The sequence below is a fragment of the Pinus tabuliformis genome, chromosome 3_2 (assembly GCF_031772625.1).
Source record: "Pinus tabuliformis cultivar Carrire ecotype Pingquan chromosome 3_2, CPIR1, whole genome shotgun sequence".
NCBI lineage: Eukaryota > Viridiplantae > Streptophyta > Pinopsida > Pinales > Pinaceae > Pinus > Pinus tabuliformis.
Genome location: NC_142302.1, coordinates 1,011,181,138 through 1,011,194,950, shown reverse-complemented (window position 1 = coordinate 1,011,194,950; position 13,813 = coordinate 1,011,181,138).

Sequence of the window (13,813 nt, the reverse complement as noted above, 5' to 3'; positions counted from 1 at the left end):
TGAATGGCATTATGGCTACCTGGTTACCAAGCCAGCATAATGGCCTACATTTTGACATTATATTCTTCAAAATACACACAAAGGATCATGGTTCCAGGGGTGAAATAAACAACTCTGCCAAGGTTATGAACACCTGTCGACAGCAGAGCACTGTTAATGGTATTGAAGTCATAATGGTTACACCAATAGGTACGATACTAATACTCCTTTGTCTCTTATATCCTATGAATAAATCATATTCTATTTCCCAATTTATACATCGCATGAACATTTATTACCACCAATCATGGCAAAGGAACTGACAATGACCGCTTGAGATTTCGTACGTATGACAGACGTCCTATCCCCCGGCCTCGCATCATATCACGCAGGCTCTTATGTAAAACGCGATCCAACTTTCTGCCTTGATTTCGGTAATTCGTTGTCCTTCTAAAACATGGCATAATTTCATACACTGTTCCTTTATGACTTGGTTACAGAACGGCTGCTGCTCCTCTACTTGATGGCTGGGACAGCCTATCACATTGCGGGGGGGAAGGTAACCTCATTACTCCACGAATTACGTGTCAGCTCACTATTCGGGGAAGATAGTGTACGAGGGTATGGCATGGTTTAACGGCATGACAATTCTATTTTTACGAAAGTTGCCATTCATAATCCATTTTTGTTGCATACTCTATGTTTTTTCCAAATCTTGCAACTATTACCCTCTCTGTGTTTCAAACAGCACAAGCAGTTGTTGTTCCATTGAGAATTCATAGTGAAACCATGGGGAGAAGGGCAATTCGAAGCGAACCTCAGAAGTTGACAGTCTCCGCTGCTGCCAGGGAGATCCTAGAAAAAGCAGGGTGGCTGAATTATTTCAGTCGCCTACAAGAGTCTAATGAAACAGTGGCATTGGAGTTTCTGCAGAACCTACAGGAGGATCACTCCACAGTAAGGGGGAAGCGGATAGCGGTCACTGACGATATAATTGCAGAAGTCTCGGGACTACCAGCCGCCGGACCTGTATGGACACTGAAGAAGGAAAGATTACAGAAAATCATGAAAATTTTCCAGGATGAAGGTCAAATCTTGACAATTAAGGGGAAGGGAGTTATGCCAGCAACGTTAGGAGAACCCTGGACAGAATTAGCAAAGACAGTGCAGAGCTACATCACCTGCGAAGGGAGGAAAGACGTGGTAAGACCACGACATCTTAAACTCTTAGCTGTTTTAAAGCAGAAATGTTCTGTAAATCTGCCTGCACTTTTGAATTCATTATTGCATGATGTGGCACGAAGCCTGAAAAAGGCACAACACGTAGAATCAGTCGTTAGCCACCATGGATTGATTCGATTGATAGTTAGTCATAGTCTCACCCAGCAGCAGAGCAGCTGGGAGGAGCTCATTGCAATAATTGAGGGGGGATTGGCAGCACCATCCCCAAAACGTAAACATTCTTCAAGCACACCAAAACGACCGGAAAAACGCAGAGAATTGGTAATAGAAAAACACGTTGCTAGTACACCCGAACAACCAGAGAGGCCCAGAAAATCAGCCCGGTTAGCCCGAATACGAGGGAGGCTAGAGAAAATTCAGGAAAGTACCAGCCAGCCGATAGAGATTACGGACGAGCCTTCAGAAGCAGAAGGAGAACAATCTGAAGAGAAGGCCGAACAATCTGGGGAGGAGGCTGAGCAGTCCGAAGAAGGAAATGAGGAGGGAGATGAGCACTCCGAAACAGAAACAGAAGCTGAGCACTCTAAGGCAGCTATTGAGCAATCCAATCAGGAGGAGGAAGTGGGACAGTTGGAGGGCAGCCCACCACAAGACCCTATGGGCGAAGACAAATTGGCCGCAGTCTTGGCCAATATGGGGGAGTATGGCCAACCCTCCAGCCCAGCAGACCTCCCTGACGAACCTCCAGAAGAGAACACATATGAAAAAGCACATGCAGAAGAGGCAGGAGAAGAAAACCTACCTGTTCATGATGAGGAGATAGGAGAAACTGATCGGAACAATCTGTTCCCAAGACACCAGAGGAAATTCCAGACAGAGTAGGAGCAGATTTGAGGGCCAGTCATGAGCCATCTACTGAAGCCATGGAAATTAAGAAATTGAGAAGGAAACAGCAGAGGTTGTTGAATACTATAGCCCAGCTCCGACAGCAAATTTGAATTCTGAAAGCCAACCAGAGGATACAAAGGACCGTAGGGAAAAGAAAAAGAGCCACTGCAGCAAAATCCCGCAGGGCAAAAAGACGAAGGACCAACAGTCGCCCTGCTGTTCAAGACCCTGCTGGAAACCCTGCTGCCATTCCAAATGACGTTGAAGAACAGGCTGCTGTTCCAAATGACACTGAAGAACGGACTGTCGTTCTAATTAAGGCAGAGGAACAAACTGTTGTTACATCAACAGAGGGACAGCAGCAACCTTTCATTCGTGTTAAAAAAGAGAAGGAGAATAAGGAAATCTAGACAGAGGCACCACCCTCAGGGGTAATAAGGGTTCTGAACTCCAAACAGCGTAACAAGAAAGTTCAAGTAAAACTCCCGGCCTCTACGGTTCTATGGAAAAGAGATCCGAAAACAAGAACCTTGCATAAGATGATGAAGCAAGCTCAGCAAGAAGATGAACAGCTGAGAGAACAAACAGTCCCCCGGGAGAAATATGAAGAGTTACAGCAGCAACTTTGGAATGTTAGTCAATCCGAGAGCCAGGCCTTTGAAGGTTGGCAAAAGGAGCAAGAAAAAGTTTCCAAGGTAACTCGTCGATTAGATACTGATATTAAGCAGATGGACACTGTGTGTTATTTATATAATGACGTTCTGACCTGTAGGGCCCCTGCTAAAAACTATGCTTTATTTTTACTTGAACGATATTTAGGATTAAAAATAAAAGCTGTTAGATCAAGTGCCCCTATACAAATCAATACTGTTAATGATTTTATAGATTGCTGCAAGCATTATGGAGTCAAGGTTCAAAGATTACTGTGTGAGTTCTATTTGCACAACCTCGTGCTAGACCAGGAAACTGAACTAAATCCCGGCCCTTTTGTTGGGGACATACAATTGCAAGCCTTCATTTCATTCGGGGTTAATCAGCTGAAATGGTTCAAAGCTTATAATACTTTTCAGAGACAGGAAAATAGCCTAGACTTGTGGGTAAGGGCTGAGCCTAGAAACCCAGTGCTGTTATGGAAAGCACATAGGAACCTTATGAGAACCCCGGGTGTCATGGAGACATTAGGACCCATGCATGAGGCCTTAATCCGACACAGTTTGGAATATTTTCTTACTATTAAAGACCTCGCCATCGATGTAGCCAAATTTTGATACCGGATTTCTAGCCCAAACATCCAGCTCAGGGAACCATTCAAATATGAGAATTTTGAGTTAGCTGCCATCCGATTAAACCTCTATGGCGAAAGTATTTTGAAAGCAGGACCATCCTGGTTAGGGTATCGATTCCGTAGTCCAATCATCTGGTACCCTGCACCCGGATATCAGGCCTTGTATGAGATGCCTGAAGGTCAAACAGGCCAGTTCTTTGATGATCTAGTCGCTCATCACGGCTGTAGGCCTCCACATGAGATTCCCTCTCCAGCCTATTCGCTCACTGCCTTGCATGTCAACTACAATGTTTTCATGAGGGCATGAAACAGGGTAAGCAGGGGGGTGTGTGGAGTACTCAAAAGGTATGCTTTTGATGAACAGTTCAGTGGCTTTTCAGTAACATTTGTAACCCTTTTTGCATCATGAACTTGAAGAAATAAATAATTCTAATAAAACATGTGAGAATTAATATGGGAAACTTAATCGCGATAATTGTCATTCTTCTGTGCAGGGAAAGGTGAAAACAAGGAGCTGCCATTCCAAAGGAAAAGACAAAGAGGAGATAATTGATGTCCCTCTGAAGGGGAACCGAATGCAAACAAGGTTAAGTAGATCGAAGCAAATCGGCCCAGAAAAGGAGGAGGAGATACCAACTCGGCGGAGAAGGAAAGAAAAGTGAAAGATTAACTGTTTGGCGAATCCCTCAGGATCCTTGATCCTGAGGAATCGCTGCTTTACTTATTTTGTTACTTGGATATCTCCGCCATTACCTTTATAAAAAGGGACAGCATTGTTAACCAAAGGGGGGGAAGACGTTTTTATGTAACTTTCAATACAATATTAAACTTTGATCATTGAGTCTCACTGAGACCTAGTTTATTGTACGTTTGTTGATGCATTAATATAAAAACTTGGTGTTTATTTCATCTCTGCGTCTGGAGTAACTTAAGGCGGTGTACCCTTGGAGGCTAAGGGCCCGGCCCCGAAGGACACTTGCTTCTGTATCACGACGACTTGATTTCTGCGTGGTTTGCTTATCATTATTGCTCGGTAATCTGATATGCTTTTTATGTTGCTGTTACATGCTCTGCTAAGATTAATTCATTAAGGTTTCTTTCAGGAAATCCGTGTAGTGACTCTGCATTATATTATTGAATCTTTTCAGAGTTGATTGCATGTTATTAGTCTGAACCAACTATTTCTGTTACAGAGCTTTTGCACTGAACGTTCCTGTTAATAGATTTATTTGAAGTTATGTTCTTTACGATTGTTGGAGTCCGAAAGTAATGTTGTTCTATTTGGAAACACAGTTGTATTCTTGTTAATCAATATTGATCAGATTACTATACTAGCGTGTTGCGTGTATATATGATTTATTGGTGCTATTCCATAATTTATCAATAAGTGTTGTTCTATAAGTGTATTCTGCCCGATTTGCCTTAAGAGAGAAGATTGTTATTTTACTGCGAAGAGTGTGTTTGGTTTAATAGATTAAGTTTGGTTATGACTTGCGAGACTTAGTCCTTTTGATTGCTGTTCCACCTTATCATTGTTGTTCCATTCCAGAATTGCTGTTCAATTTCTTATTTGTTGTTCCATTTTACTATCTGTCATTCTATTTACTTGAATTTGTTGCTTTGGTGTGAGAGAAGGTCTAAGGCTGTAGTGAGCCTCAACATTCGCTGCCTAGCTCCCAAACCTATGGTCCATGCTCTAATTTCCTTTCCATCAGTTTCTAGAGGGATGGGTTATCGCTTCCGCACCCTTGACTGATAAGCTGTCTTGTGTGTTTTATCCTTTTGAAGTAATTTAGTTATAGTCTAGCATCCGTTTACTCTTGTATTTCTGAACGTTGTACTACTAGCATTACTCTGACAAATGATAGCCTCAGATTGAGATACTCTTTGAAATAACAAAACGTTCCCGGATTGACTTATTAATGTGAGATAATTAGAGGTGAAAGAGACCCTTGTTATAGCTCCACACCAGTGATAGATCGTGACCAACAAACCACATGCATGTTCCATGCATGCCAAAAATAGTGAAGAAAACATACATTATACTTGGTACCTATAGGAAAAACCCATTGTAGTTGTTAATCTTGATGTCCTATTGCGTTTTCCTTCTTTTCATTTTCTTTCTTGCTCCAAAACTCCAAGTATGCCACACTCTCCAAGAGTGCGCCAAGAAAACTTTAAGTGTTCAAGCGTATGAGAGAGAGAGAGAGAGAATAGAAAAGAGCTCACCAAAAGCTGTCAAAAGCTTACACTAACCAAATCTACATACTGATCCTCAGAATCATTTTTATTAATGAGGCCTCTATTTTCTTAATTTCCATTATTTTCCTCTTTTTCCTCCTCGCATCCAATCTATGACCTTTCACCTTCCCTTTCTCCTAATTTCCGTTATTTTCATAAATAAAATTCCAATAAATGGCTCATGCCTTTTCAAAGCCTTTTCCATTTCCTTTGCCAATTTCCTTTAGCCATAATAACCGAATGAACACCCACTAGGATGTTTTTCCCACCATTTAGCTTGGAATACGTGTCCCATGACCATGGTCTTATATATTTTTACATGAGTTTTTAACCAGGACTGTTACAAAAGCCTCACCCTTTTGAACACTGTCCTCGATGCTCAATTGACACTTATAACCAACAAGACTGCTGAAAACAAAACATACTACCCATGGAGATTTATAACCTAGCTCATTGCAGTATTTATAATGATCAACTTCTAAAACATGACAAACATACGGTTTGCTAGAGCTTTATAACACAACTCATTACAATATTTAAAATAATAACTGAATATACACATATACAAATTTTCTTCACCCAACAAATAATCATATTATCTATGGAGCTTTATAAATCCAACACATTACAATATTTACAATAATACACACATATACACATATGTACATTTGCTCAACCAACAAATAAAAGGATATAAGTCCTTCACCCACAACAAAGGAATCTTGAGGCTCACACCTCCACCCTCAAACTAATACTAGGATTTACCTCCTTCTCAGGAAGTCCATAATCCATTGTCATAGTCAAATCTGCATCCAATGTCCAACACTATAATCCTGCACCACTTGTCCTCTCAATGAATAGTCACGGACTCATTGCTCTAGGGCACACTCCCAATGTTCATTTGATTCTATCTGGAAATATTAATGACCAAAAAATATATATCCCTGGCCTTCCCTTCTTTGCTACATAGTCCCTCGAGAAATTCAGTCACCCCCTTCCATTCAGTCACACACCTTCCAAGTTCCATTGGCACCTCCATCCCAGGAATTCCATCCCTTAGCAAGGCTTCCTCGCATCGAAAGATACAAAAACCAAGGCATATCCCTATCTTAAAACCATCAGACCGATCATAGCATGCTCATGGAAATCAATGGACACAATTGGGTACTAGTGTCCCACAATGGCCCTGCTCCTAAATTCTTTACCAACATACTACTACATGTTTCAATTCCTTTTGCTATTACTACTAATTCTTGTAATCAGTTCCAACCACCCAACTAGGCATGTTCATTCTTTCTTATACCAAGAACATAATTCCCATCAGATTCAAAATAAATTTAGATAAACTCAAATCATACCTCATTGGTGCCCTATCAATAAGGTACACTTGCAATTTTCTTTACTTCGTGTCACAACAAGTCAAACTAGCATCTTTGACCAAATCATCATGTATAAACATATCACATCAGGTTAGCTCAAAATGCAACCATCATAGATCAACATCATACATCACATGTAACCATCATAAACCAGAATCATAGATCACATGTAATCATCATAGAACATAGTCACAAATCACATGTACTCATCATAGACCAGAATCATAAATCACATGCACAATAAAACTGAAAGAAAATACTGATACTTATCCTTTAATACATCCTTAGCTTCTACCTTTATCTTTATTCTGTATGCACACTGGATTGGTTGCCACACCCGACAAGCACCCATTTACTTCTCTTCCACCACGTACACATACACATAGTGTAAATCACACATACAACCACACACGACATACAATACCATGTAATACATGCACCTACACCTGACATACAACTCATACACCTATACCTAGTGTACAACATAACACATACATACACAGACACCCAGTGTATGACACAACACCTTACATCTATACCTGATGTGCAATGCCACACAATACATGTACGTACATAGAGTACCACACAACGAATACACATGTCATGATACCACAACTACACAATGCACATACATAGTACTGCATGTCCGCAACAAAACATGTACAACATGTACACAATACCACATGCACACCAATATCATATGTACAACATGTACATAGTACCACCTGTACAAAGCACCACCTACATGATGTGTGCACAACATCACATGTACAAAAAACCACCTACACAATGTGTACACAATGCCACATATATGTAGGTTTTAACCCCATACATAAATTAACTGTATATGAATTCTAAAAACAGAAAATAAACAATAGCTACAACATAACACATAAAACAAATATACACAAAGATTTTCCCGTGGATCCCAAAACCGGGACTGCCAGATTGATTTTTCATTATGTTCCCTTCAATGTTACAATACATATATATACATGTAAAATCATCCAATACCATGGATTGAAAACCATCATGCCCAAAAGCATGTGCGAAAACCATGCACAAAACCATGGGTCCAAAAAAATAAAAAAAATTCCCCAGGGCGCTACCCTGGACCCTATAGAAGGGGGCTAACCACCCCTGTCAAACCCCCGTTATGGGGGGGTGGGTTCCACCCCGCTTTTGATCCCCTCGCTACGCATCGGCGCAATGAAGGGGGGGCTCCACCCCCCCTCTAACCCCCCGGTTTAGCTAGGGTGGCTAGTCGTGGAAAGAATATAACACAACCCAACAATGTACACCACACCACCTATACAACATGTACATAATACCACATGTACACATTACCACATGTACGACATGTGCACAACACCACATGTACACAGAGCCACATGCACGATATAGGTCTACACAACATCACCTGCACACGACGCCACTTGTAGAACATGTACACAACACCACATGCACACAACACCACTTGTACAATCATGCACACAACACCATATGTACATAGCACCACACATACAACATGCATGCAACACCATATGTACATAGCACTACATATCCAACATGTACATATCATCATCTCTACAAAGCATTGCATATCCAACATGCGTAGAGAACCATATGCACACACCGCCACATGTCCATCATGCGCACAGTACAATATGTGCAACATGCATGCAACACTATATGTACCACCTTGTACATGACATTGCATAAGAAACATGTACACACACTATATATACAAAACACCACATGCGCACACATCAAAGATGCAACATGTTCAATATACACAACATATGCACAACAATAGTACCACATATCCAAAAACCACATTGCTCCTACCAAGAAACCTTACTTTCAGTGTCTCTATGCCATCTATTCTTATCTTAGCATGCCACAAAGCACATTTTTTCATTCCGTTTATGTATCCTTCAGTGTTAACTATCATAACATAAACATAGGCATAATACAAGCATACAATATCAATTCATATCCACATGATATTTACCTCATACATTTGTCATGACTACCCTTCCACTTGATTCATCATAAGACCAGGAACCTCTTCATGTCATTCACATGCATAAACAATCATTCCTCCACAAGAAGGATTCTTGATGACCCTATTGGATAGTGACATAGATACATAGTTACATAGATATATATAAATATTGGCATAAAGAATCATGATCCCGCAGACAATGATATGCATACATACACATATATACATATAAAAATCAACATAAAATAATAATGATCTAGTGAGTCAACGACATACATACATACATAAAACATTAGCATAAAATAATCATGATCCATGATGGCCCTATTAGACATGACATACACGCATACTTACATATATACACATATAGACCTCAGCATAATCATGATCAAAATGTAATTATTAGATATGATAAGGTCAAGGTTATGAGAAATCCCTTTATGTGTGCAACACATGTGAAACATTGAGAACAACAGTTCCCAGCATAGCCAAGGCATATGACACCTCAAATCCATTCACCTTTCCTTTCTTTATTACCCTTCCCATGATTATCCTGCCAACATCCATTTACACTAGTGGACCCAACCAGTACAACTAGCTCTCATACTCTTTCCTTTAACTACCCTTATACATGCACTGACTTCATCCAAGCCTTACCTTACCTTCTCGATTTCATTCATCTCTCCTTGATCTCTACTAATTTTCCTCTTTTTCCAACCAATTCCCAAGACTATCAAAACATAAAAGGAAATACCAAGAAGCAAATAAGGAGAAAACCATGAAAACCAATAACAACACGATACTGCAAACAAAGTGGCATGGTCATGCACAAGACGCAAACAAAACCACAATCAATCACAAAAATTCACCAAAATACCAAAAGCACAAGACTGACAACAAACTCCATGACTCAATCCCCATGGTTCCCAAGGAAAGCTCAACCCAAACCTTCTTCAATATTTCATGGAAATTGTTATCACCCCAAGAAACTCACCTAGGTTGCATATCGGTGATGCTCGGGAACATTACAAATTCAACAAAATAGTTGGATAAATGGTGGATGAATGGAACAAATGCTACATATTCAAGCCAGATAATCACTTCTACTATGATTGACCCCAGACATGGGTGAACACCCCTAGACTACAAGGCTTTTAACCACCAATTACTCACAATTTGAGGATAAGGTGATAATGGAGAAGACTAACCACACCAGCAAATGCACAGGAACCTGTGATGGCCGGCTGCAACCAGTTAAAAGGTATGTAAATCTAGTTTCTAATACACAGACAGGATGACAGCTCTCTATGCATTAAACAACAAAAACCTGCATACATGTTCAATGATACATGCTAAATCCTAACACAGAGGTGGGATGATAGCCCCTCTAACGCTAAACATTAACAGAACATGAATCAATGCAAGCAGGCACAGCCTAGGACAACAAAGAGAAGTGGAAAGTGAGCAATTAAAAGCAAAAGAAGCTTGTATTAGCTGGAAATGAAGACCAGACGCTACAGGTTACAAAGTAGTTACAATCTCCAGAAGTTGAACCTTACAACAGAGTCACCTTCATCTAACACTCATCCCCTTGATTTCATCTGAGTTCTGAGTATATATAGTGTTACAATACAAAATATCTCTATTAAACAATGCGTGGAGGAGCCCATAAATGGCCACCAACCATATTTACATTCAGAAATGGGCCTCTGGCACAAATCTGACTGTGTTTTGAATAGATTTGTCCCTCTCTGGTGCTCTGCGGTGCTTCTTGGGTAGGTGGAATGAAATATGGGTGAAGCCCATAGCCATTGAATGCTTTGACTGGATCTGTGGTGTCCTGCTTCCTTCTCGGCCATACTGTTGATTAATTGCAGTCGCCGAACATTAAAATGTCTCCATCATGACTATTTTGCTTATTAAACATTGAAATACTGTCAAACTGCTCATTCCCGCCCATTAATGCCTCACTTGGACTTCAAAAGGTTCATTCATGGCTTAATCATTTATTAGGTCCGTCATTTGGGCTGCAACGCATACCTTAAGCTGGCCGATCCTTTGTTTCTTTATATTTACAAATACACGTAAAAATTCTCCAAAATCAATAAAAATGGCTTTGGTGGACCTCAAATATTATACCATTTTGCTTCAGCAACCCATCGGGTCCGGGACTTATCGCATCGGCACCCATTCATGCAATTTGCTATGCACCACTGATTTCCCCGATTGCGATATGCCGACTGCGATAAGGGCCCATACCACCGATTCCTAATATTTGGAAATATATATAAAAACACTGAAAAACACAAAGAACTGCCCCACCAGAACTAAAAATATATAAATCTTACCTCCCGGACCCTTTCGGGTCCGGGCTTCATCGCTATCGGCACTTGTTAGGTTTTCCTTTGTATTCCCCTTATATAATGAAAACACATGTAATACATTGAAAAAGGCCCTTGCACGGACTTGAAATTTTATGAAGAACCACTCATAATGTTGTCGGATCCGACCCATTGGATCGGAGGCATGTTATATGTAAAAGCCCCGCCCATTTGAAAATGCCGATAGCGATATCACGACGGACCCGATAGTTTATCAAAAATAGCTTATAGCACCGTCGGGCCCGAGCTTATCGCATCGCAAACATAACCATTGAAAAGGCCTTGCCCCCTTTGTAAGCGTCGATAGCGATACGCCGATGCGATATCGGCGATCGCTCATCAGCAAGGTCTCCTGTGTCACTGTCTCTACCCGCCTGCTCCGACTGCGATATGCCGACGCAATCTGGACTGTTGATCGACCAGATCCAACGGCTGATATGATTTCGGACCTCTAAGCCTACTTTTTTGAGTTTTTTATGGTTTTGGATCGTTTTTAGGCTTCCGATAGTGTATTTCCGCCCCTCCAAGGGCTTTTCTTTTTCAACTTCTTCATTCAGTGGAAGGCTTTTAATCAAAACTTGGGGATTTTAACAGCTTCCATCGATACTTTGACATGCATTTAAGCGTTTTTGCAGCCTTTGAAAGCATTTTGAATCCATTTTTGATCCTTTTGCATAGCAGAGCTAACACTGGCTCCTTCTGGGGATGAGATCCTCCCTGTGAGGTCTCAAGAACCTGCAAACCAATGCCTTCATACAAAAATAGCTATAAAAAAACTTGCCTAGTGTCCATTGGGCATGGAGTCAACTAAGCATTCAACAGAAAATTGTAAAAGAACATAATTACAATAAACACAATTACTCAAAATTTGGCCAACTGATAGGCCCTCAAAATTGTTTCTCCTGTTCTCAGCCCCCTTCATCATAGAGCTGCAAAACAGGATTGATTTGATCATCCACCTCGAACAGTTTGGGGCATTTGAGCTTATTGGGTGGAGATGATCTATACTTCATTCCCTCTCTGCGTATTTTCCTCCTTGGATGTTCTTTAGAGGAGCCTTTGTACACCTGCTGAATAACCATGAATGTTGTGTATCTATTTTTATCTTCTGTGGCCTGCAAAATAAATATGAATGATGCATCATTGTTTTCTTGTGCAGAGGACAAAGAGATAATTTCTACTCCTAAATCTTCCTTTGAACAATCCTCATCCAAGGAGGAAACCCATGACTACGCATCCTCTCCTTCTATCTTCTGATAAACTGCCCTTTCATTCTGTGTGGAGGCCATCTAAGCAGACATTAGAATATCAAGACTGAGATGATCAGCTTCAGCCTTAAGCATTAAATTACTTGCTGCCTCAGTGTTCAAGGGGCAACTTTGAGTGAATTCTACTTGAGCAGACAGAGAAACATAAGATGATGGGGAGCATTCTTCTCCCTTCTTGATTACTAATGCGGGGACATCAACAGGTTTCTCAAATTGCAGATTTGCGTAGTCATGGGAAGTTGAGCTGACTTCGGGCTCAGACTCTTCGAGGATGGAAGGATCTACTGCTAGCTGCCTCCGCTGATAAGCTTGTTGTTCTGCAGGTACAACAAACTGATAAGCAGCGCCTCTGGATAAAGCTTCTTCATAAGCAACTCTGGTTAAGAAGGGGGCATTGCCCTTGTCTTCCAAACCATGGACCTCCTCCTCTTCATCAAATTGCTCTTCTTCTGAATGCTGCGCAGATCTTAACTTGGAACTTCAAAGGCTAATGACTGAATCATCTTGGCCATTTCGCCGATCTTATGATCTGTGGATGATGAGGGCCCATCCCTTAGTAAGTTCCCAAACTCAGTATGTTCATAGAGCAGATCTTTATTATCCCCCCAGTGCTTTAATAACACATCATCTAGAGCCTCAATATCTGCTATGGACCTAGGGGCTAGTTCATTGAACCGTTTTCTAGCTTCTCCTTTTAGGCTTTGGACAAAAACCCTCATCCATACATCCTCTTGATAGATATCCAGGTTATCAACAAAGTTAGAAAAGGATTCGAGGTGCTCCTCAGCTGATACTCCTTCTGTACCAGTAAACTTTGGCATGTATTCTTGATAATCTCCTGCAGGCATGGCATTTAGAGGAACAGGAAAGACCAGAGGTCTATACTTAGTAGCAATGATTCTTTCTATCTTTGTGGGAGCTTGCTGGCTTGCCATGACTGAGGTAAGGTAAAAGGACACTGGTAAACTGAGTGGTATGAAGTGATGCAATGGATAATAGAAACAGACGAAATTGACGGATAGTAAGGGATACTTTTTCTACTGAGGTCCGAAAAGGAAATGAATAACCGGGAGTGGTATCAACTTCACTAACAGAGACACATAAAAATTCTTTAAGGCTTACCTGATCCTGATGCTCCCTTCCGCAAAGTTTTTTCTGCTTATCGATCCTCTTAGGATCAGGAAATGGTTCAGCTGATATTC